We start from the raw sequence: 8,951 nt of genomic DNA, 5'->3' as shown, positions 1-8,951 counted from the left end.
GAACTGAACTGAATCAGAAACAATGAGTACATATAGCTCTTTTTTTGAATTTTGATGTAAAAAGTCAACAGCTATAAGGGTCAACAGAAGGGTATTACAAAAAAAAAAACCTTCTTAATTATTCAATTCTTACATATATGGAAAAGTGTACAGCACAAGGACTCCTCACTAAGTAAATCCCCCCATGTATTAAAAAAGGTATTTGAGTGGGTTTTCTTTTTTTTTGGTAAACATATAGAAAACAAATGAATCCTACATCTAGGAGTTTAAACCTTAGCCCCTATCCACAGTGAACTCACAGTATGGAAAGGACAGACAGCAAAAACAGGCAAAAATAGGCCTCTACTTCCATGAGAAAGGGGATTTCAGTTAAGAAGCTGGTCTTATCAAGTAGGGCTTCCCTTGTGGCTCAGCTAATAAAGAATCCCCCTGCAATGCGGGAGACCTGGGTTCCATCCCTGGGTTGGGAAGATCCCCTGGAGAAGGGAAAGGCTACCCACTCCAGTATTCTGGCCTGGAGAATTCCATGGACTGTATGATCCATGGGGTCGCAAAGAGTTGGACACGATTTATCAAGAACTGAGACTACCCATGTCAACATGGCTCAACTGCTCTAGGAAATTCTTTTTTATTTTTATTTTTTTACTTTAATCTTTATTTTACTGATGAGGAAACTGAGGTTCCAAGAACTTAGATAATTTATCAGAACCCATCATAGGAGGTTAATACATATTTCTTTAATGAAGGAAATGATGGAAAGAATGCCAATGCCGGGAGTGATTGATCGATCAGGGATTAAAAGCCAAGCTTTTCTGATTCCAAAGCCCAGGATTTCTCCATTAGATGATCTTCTTCCAATTCTAATTCCAACTGGAATATTTCTTCCAGTTCTAAGATAGCATGAAGGATTTACAAAATCACTGAATTCAAAAATCAGGAAATTCTTGTGGGTTTTTTTTTTGTTTTTTTTTTTTTTTGCTGTGCTGCACTGCATGCAGAATCTTAGTTTACCTGACCAGGGATTGATCCTGTGCCTCCTGCTGTGGAAGGACTGAGGCTTAACCACTGGAAGTGAAGTGAAGTCGCTCAGTTGTGTCCGACTCTTTTCGATCCCATAGACTGTAGCCTACCAGGCTCCTCCATCCATGGGATTTTCCAGGCAAGAGTACTGGAGTGTGTTGCCATTTCCTTCTCCAGACGATCTTCCCCACCCAGGGACTGAACCCGGGTCTCCCGCATTGTAGGCAGACGCTTCACCATCTGAGCCACCAGGGAAGTCCACTGGACCACCAGGGAAATCCCAGGGAAATTCTTATCTAGGAGGATAAGTAGATTAATTGTTTGCTTCAAGAAATAAATTATCTGGGCAAATGGTTTCCTCATCTCGGACAGGACAGATGACTGTCAGGACCACAGACTGCTCACACAGGCCAAGAGCTCACATATATGGCCAAGTTTATTTAAGGAGACTTGCTTCAAGACCTCTGCTTCTCTATGTCTACGAATCCCAAGCTATCTTAAATGTCATAAACTGTGCCCAATCCCCATCAGTTTATTGCTTTGAAAAACCACCTTAAACCACTCGAGCCCAGGCCTCCAAATCCTGTAAACACCCTTTCTTGAAATCCTTTTAGTAACTACACCAAGTCTCTTTCAAGGTGTTATTCTCCCTTATTGCAGTAAATATCAAATTAACTTAGACTTGCTTTGCTTGATCAACAGGATTTTCTGGTCTTCTTTTGAGGTGTTGGCAGCAGCCAAGAGTTCTCCTAAAAAATCTATGAACTTGAATGAGGAAGAGAAAAAACCTGACATTTTCAGAAACATTTAGCTGAATGTATACAGTAAACTACAGTGACTTTTGTACCAGTAAAAACTACATGTATTCTTGGTCTGCATTATAGCTGTTGCATACATCTCAAAATATCATTTACACTCAACTCTGCTTTGAAATGAATGGTAGGGTCAGAATTGTGAAGGCATTCAGACTTTACCTTCCCTGCAAGCTAAGTCAGCTTGCTACAGTTTCCTGGATAAGGACCAAAGACATAAAACTTCTAGATCCCAGATGTAAGACTTCATTATTCATATTTAAAGCGGTAGGGAGGGTGTCAGCATGTCTGTGCAGTTTCCCTCAGCTCTAATTCCCATGAGGCAAAGCAGAGGGCCAGATGACTGGAGCACATGTAGTAGATTATGTTACATAAGAAGAATTTAGAACCAAGGCCCAGCAGTTCTTGAGAAAGCCGCAAATAAGCTACTCTGTTCCTTAAGTGTCTGGCTACTGAAACTGCTGACATCACAAGAGCAAACTCAGCTAGAATGTACAGGAACCCTCAGGACCCCTGATGACTAGCTCTCCTTCCATGTAGTTCTAGATCCTGTCATTAATGCTCTTTGTCATAAAGGAGCATTACTCCATCATCATTTTACTTTTATATTTAATATAATTGGGTTGTGGGTGTGTGTGTGTGTGTATGTGTGTGTGTGAAGTCGCTCAGTCATGTCCAACTCTTTGCAACCCCATGGACTTTAGCGCACCAGGTTCCTCTATCTGGGGAATTCTCCAGTCAAGAATACTGGAGTGGGTTGCCCTTTCCTTCTCCAGAGGATCTTCCCAACCCAGGGATCGAACCTGGGTCTCCTGCATTGCAGGTCTCCTGCATTATCCTCTGAGCCACCAGGGAATCCCTATAATTGGGTTAAATGCATATAAATACATTACTCTGAGAAGGGGCTGGTAGGCTTTTTCCTTTGTTTCTCTTTGGCCGTGCCCTGCGGCATGTGAAATCTTGGTTCCTTGACCAGGGATCAAACCCATGCCCCCTGCATTAGAAGTGCAGAGTCCTAAGCACTGAATGGCCAGGGAAGTCCCAGGGGTTGGCAGGCTTAACTAGGCTGCCAAAGGGGCCCATGGTAAAAATAAGGTCAAGAAACTGAAGATTTAAAAAAATATTTTTACCAATAAGTGAGGATATAAAAATAAATTTTTCTACAACTCCATTACTCAGGAAAATCTTTTTGGAGCTCATCTTGTCTAGAAGGCAGAGTGGGAGGATCCCTGGCACCAAATCCAGGGCACTAGAGTTTGACTTTCAGTTGTATGAATCCCAGTCTTCCACATTTGTAACATGAGATGCTTGTTCCCTAACTCACTGGCTCACTCAGAGAGTGAGAGGTAATTGTCACATGGTGCTGGTCAGAGGGTAAACTGAATACATTTTTCTCGAGAGTAATTTGGCTATATGTACTCAAAAATATTAAAATCCTTGGAGTTAGTAATTTCATTACTAGAAATTTACTATTAGGACATAATCAGATATATAGACAAAAATGTAAGTAAAAAGATGTTCACAGCAGTGTTATTTAAAGAGTTTGTAAATATCTGGAATGTCCAACAATTAGGGTGTGGCTATAGCAAATGTGGCACATCTATACTGATAAATGCAGTCATTATGAATTGTTACAGCTAAACGTTTGGCACCATTAGAAAATCCCCGTGATTTTATGTTACATGAAAAAGAAAAGATCTAAAACTTTCTGGGGATTTCCCTGACAGTCCAGGGGTTAAGACTCTGTTTCCAGTGCAAGGGGCATGGGTTTGATCTCTGGTCTGTGGGGTCTGGTAAGATCCCACATGCCACATGGCATGATTGAATAAATAAAAAAAAACAATAACTCTGTAGTACTTCTCAATTTTGTTTAAATGACCTCTGTCTGTACACAGGCTCGGAAAAAAATAGTTAGAAATTTACTGAAAATGTTACTAGTGGTGTAATATATACATACTTGACATTTTAAGATTTACATTTAAAAACATTTCCTAGTATTCCTCAATAAGCACTGGATGCTTTGTAATAAGAGACGCAAATTATTTTAAAAAGCAGCGAAAATTGAGCTTACTTATGTGGAATGCTTTGGCAATCATATTGTGCTTCACAGTTGTGAAATGTTACTAGTGTTTTTCTGGGGCTTTAGAAGCATGGGCTGGATTCCTATTTAAATCAATACATTTGACTTCAGGGAAGATAAATTGGTCAGTGGGCGCCCCGTTCTGTGCAGGCAGGCTCCCTCTGTTCGCGTCTTCTCCCTCCCCCTGCAGCCCAGCAGCTGTGAGACTTGCTGAGCTCTAAGCCCTGTTTGTTTTTCTTCTCCCTCTCCATCCGCCACCCAGGCCTCCTTCCTCTGGAACAAGTCTGTCTGGTCTTGTCTCCTAGGCTGAATCATGCCTCAGAAATGGAAAATGCCTCAAGGCCAGGGCCTCTTTATGTTAAAAATCAGGGGCCCATCTTTGAGTGTGACATCAATGTGCAATAAGGAGAGTTTCGCTGCAGATTCCAGGTTAGAGGTCTGCATGGGTGGTGCCATTTTTAGGCCTTCTGATTCTGAGACTTGATAGAATGCTAAAATCATATGGCCAGACACACATGAGGAAAAAGCCGCCTCTATGGCTTGACTTGAGGGCATCCTGTGGTCTCCCTTACCCCAGAGATCTCTGGTGCCAGCTTATTCTCCTCCACTCTTGACATCTCCACCACAGGAGAAGGCTCCTGGTAAAATATACATGGATCATCTGGGGCAGCAACATATCCTGATAGTAAGAGTGAGGCAGCCTCAGTTAGATTTGGATCCCAGCTCCATTACTGCTTGATGTCTCTGAGCCTGGGTCTCCCCATCTATAAGTGGTGACAAAAAGCTCTTACATATACCAACATGTGACAGGCACACATCTAAGTGTGTTTATTGTATTAACTCATTTGATCTATGGAACAACCTCATTTAGGTACATGCTGTTATCATGTCCATCTTACAGATGAGGAAACTGAGGCCAGGTGGTTAATTAACTTCGAGGCTAATAGAATTAGCACTAAGTTGAACCCAGACAGTATGGTTGCAGAGTCTATGTTTTTAAGGAACATATTTGGGAGCCTCACTGTAAGATGGAACAATAATGACTCTGGTTTATTAGGAGCTTACTTAGGGCCAGGCACTGTACTAAAGAGTATATTACAGAAATTTCTCATTAGTTCCTCCCACAGCCTGGATGAGGTAGGGACTATTGTTACATGCTAACCCCCAACCTGGCAGGACAGCCTACTATATACAAGGCCCTCTGATAAGGGCTTGGCCTTCGGGGTAGCTACGTCATAGAACTAAGTTGTGTCCATAAATAACCGTAGAATCAGAGCTTGACAGAGCTAGCAGAGAGCTTAGAGAGCTGAGTTAAACTGGTGACAAGAACTGATTTGCTTTGATTTTTTTTCCCATAGGGTTTGGGGATGCAACGAGATAGTGATAACAATAGCCGACACTTAATGAGTTACTTGCTGTGTGTGTGTGTGTGTCGGTGTGTGTGTTTTTCTACGTGTCTCTGTGTGTTTATTTCATTCAACCCTCACAACAACGAGAAACAAGCACTATTATTCTCCCATTTCACAATAAGAAAATGGAGTGAAGAAGTCAATAAGTAACTTGTCTAGCAAGCGGTGGACCTTGGATGTTAAACTGCATGCTCTCTTGTCACCTGGGTTATAGAAAATGGTTAAGAAACCTAGGAAGTGGGGGCTGGGTTAGGCAAATTGGAACGTGTTGTAGACCATTAAGTGCTAGACAGACATGAGTTATCATTAGAAAGAGATAAGGGTCCCAGGAAAGGTATAAAGTGGTACAAAGCTCAGGGCAAACAAAGATGATCTCTAGGATGAGACAGCACTTGCTTTGGAAATGGACCTGTGTTCTTGGCAGGAGTGAGGAATGTCCAAGGTGTGTGGGGGGTGGCCAGGTGGGGAAGAGTTTCTGCTAGCATTCCCCCATTAGCAACGAATGGATGATCAGATTAACTCATTGGCATCTAGGCTCAGGCAAAGTGATCAGGACCATAGAAAGCCTTGGGGACCTCTAGCTGAGATCCTAGTTGCAGAGAACAGGCTGGATGAGAGCCACTCAGAGTGGGGATAAAGAGGGAACAGAAGGCTGGTAGCAGGGTCAGGGGGTGGGGATCAAACAGCTGACATCCAAATCCTGACATTCTGCCACACTCTAGTTATGAGGCCGTGAGCAAGTTACGCAATACCGCGATCTTAGTTTCTTCACCTGAAGAATGAGGATGGTAACAGTGGCCTGGCCCTCAGAGGCTTGCACAACTTTAACATGCTAATCTGCTCACGGCATTTATTCTGATACCTAGCACACAGTAAACACGCAGCATGAGCTCACCATTGTTATTTCTGTTATTATACTCCCAGGGTACCTGACTGGGAGGTACCACTATTCAGGGAGGAATGAGGTTAGAAGAAAGACTTGTGTCTATTTCAGTCTGCAGTGTAGTGTAAAGTCTCTTAGTCCTGTCTTACTCTTTGCGACCCCACGGACTATAGCCTGCCAAGCTCACTCTGCCAGTGGAATTTTCTAGGCAGAATACTAGAGTGGGTTGCCATTGCCTTTTCCAGGGAATCTTCCTTACCCGGGGGTTGAACCTGGGTCTCTCACATTGCAGGCAGATTCTTTATCGTCTGAGCCACCAGGGAAGCCCCTATTTCAGTCTACTCTCCTGGTAAACTTACACCAGCAGGGGTGAACTGGGTTGGGAAATGACACAGATCAGCTGCCCTCTCTCCTCCACATTAGGTCTTTGACAATTTTTGTATCTGCTTTTCGGGGAAGGCTGGGAGAGAGAGGACGAGGAGACAAAGGCCAGTGGGTCAACATTTTCCTCTGAAAATGGGCTAATAGAGACTGGTCATCAGTGGTTTCTTGCTTGTCATTGATTTCTGACATCTTTCTTTGGTGGTTCTGTTGGACTTTCCAACCTCTTGTCAATTACTCTTCCTAGTCCCTTGCATATGGGCTCTCCATGTGTCCAGACACAGACACATGCCTGTAGGAAAAATGCAGATGGGCTGGAAATTCCTTTCTTTTTCTTTTTTTTGGCCGTGCCACACAGCATGCAGGATCTTAGCTCCCTGCCCAGGAATGGAACCTGTGCCCCCTGCTGTCATGGGAGTGCAGAGTCTAAACCACTAGACTTCCAGGGAAGTCCCAGAAGTCCTTTCTTGAACAAGTTAATGGCACAATAGAAGTATGACCAGGGTGGGAGCTAGGGAGAAGAGAAACATGTGTACTGACGGGCGCTACTTCACAGGATGAGGATGGGTGAAGGAGCTTGCTTATCAGCATCACACTAGCCCTACAAAGAAAGTATTACCTCCATTGTACAGTGAATAAACTTGCCCAAGGCCATGGCCTATGTACAGAGAAGGGAGTCCAACCCAGATCCATTCAATACCCAAAGTCACCCTCTTCCATTAGAGCATGTGGGAGACTTACAGGACTAAAACAAGTATCTTTACTGGTGCTTGAAAAATGACATTTTGAATGTGCTTTAAACAAAATCTGAGAAACACCACTGACTTGGAGCTGTAGGCTGGGCCAACCTGGCTTGGAAAAATGAATGTTCCTATGGAAAGTACAGCTAATTCTGCTCATAGGTCACCTCCAATCCCCAGAAAGCAAAGCGCTGGAGGTTGGTCCTGTCTTTTGTCCAGGTAGAAGGCTGCAATTTGCTGTCATCAGCAAATCAATCTCCATCTGGATACAACTATTTTCAGTTATATTTTATTACTGATCATTTGCTCAGTGGTTTTCTGTCAAAGTGGAAGGGAATAGGTCAGAAAAACAAGGAGCTATTTCTGGGCACTGGCCTTTGGAAAAGCAGCCTTGTTGTGTTTATACATCTTCTCTCCAATTTGCACAGCCTGACCACAGAAACATCATCCTCCAAGCCCAGGTAAATATAGGCAACCAAATAGTCTCCAGTCAGTTAATGGCTATTGGGCAACCCAGGGAGCCCAGAACTTGATACTAGGCAATGGTGATAAACAAAGAAGGCTCCTGACCTTGGGCTGCTGGAGCAGAAGAATATTCCCATCTGGGGGTGGAGGCCCCGAAGTGCAAGTTCTGAGCCCTTCTCATGACTCTTGGTTTAGTCGCCCCTCCTAACACTCATCCAGTGATACCACCGAAGTGAGGTGTTAGCACCAGGAAGAACCCTACTTCATCTCAAAAAGGCAAGAGGAGGAAGAAGGTTTCTGATTCAGCAATGAATAAACAGTTGGATGAATCATGTCTCTTTCAGAAAATGAAACCAAAGGGAAGAAGGGCCTTGCCTCTAAATCACCTTCAAAAAGTTGAGTTTAAAAAGAATGATGCAGGGAAAAGGGCTACACAGAGAGGGAAGAAGAGAGGGAAACACAGAGAGAGGGCGTGAATAGGAGGAGCCTGGTATTTCTGTACAGAGCCTGGGAATGAAATCAGTTGGAAGGGAGCCCCCAGGTCCCACACCCCACATTTGGCCCAGAGGCCAAAAAGCCTGGGTCAGCCTGGCAAGAACTGGAATTTTTTTCCAATCTTGAAGCCCTGGAATGAGAACAACCAGCTTCCTCTTCTTTTCCACCAGCTACTTCAGAGACTTTACTAGTAGAACCCTATCTTCAGCTCTGATTTCCAATGTTGTTTTTGTCTAATATGGGGAAAAAAAGTATAGAGATCTGAAAATAGGTAAAGCTGTGCTGTAGAGTGGAAGAGAAAATTTGAGCAGTGGCCCAAATCCCCAAAGATGAGGCCTTCAAACCAGGATTGGAATAGTGGGGTTCACATGCAATAATTTACGTGAACTGAGCCCAGCCTGGTCCCTTGGGATGAAATAAATGTATTTTCTCTTCCTCTATGTTAGATATTGTCCTTTGTGTTTTAGGGTTGGTGGTGTAGATACGATCCTTTGTGTGTGCATGGAGGGAGTGACCTCCATATTGAACTTGGACTTTTTGTGACTGCCCCACCAGCTTCATCACCTCCACTCCTACCATCCTAGTCCCAAACCTTTCCTCTTAAGTGGCCTTCCTGCCTTGCCTCTTGCCTACTAGAAACTGATCTTTTAAAGAATATAAACCATA

Source organism: Bos grunniens, chromosome 10 (genome assembly GCF_055505025.1).
Source record: "Bos grunniens cultivar Pamir isolate PY7600 chromosome 10, Bosgru_T2T1.0, whole genome shotgun sequence".
Lineage (NCBI taxonomy): Eukaryota > Metazoa > Chordata > Mammalia > Artiodactyla > Bovidae > Bos > Bos grunniens.
The sequence above is the reverse complement of the archived record's forward strand: the minus strand, read 5'-3'. Positions refer to the sequence as shown.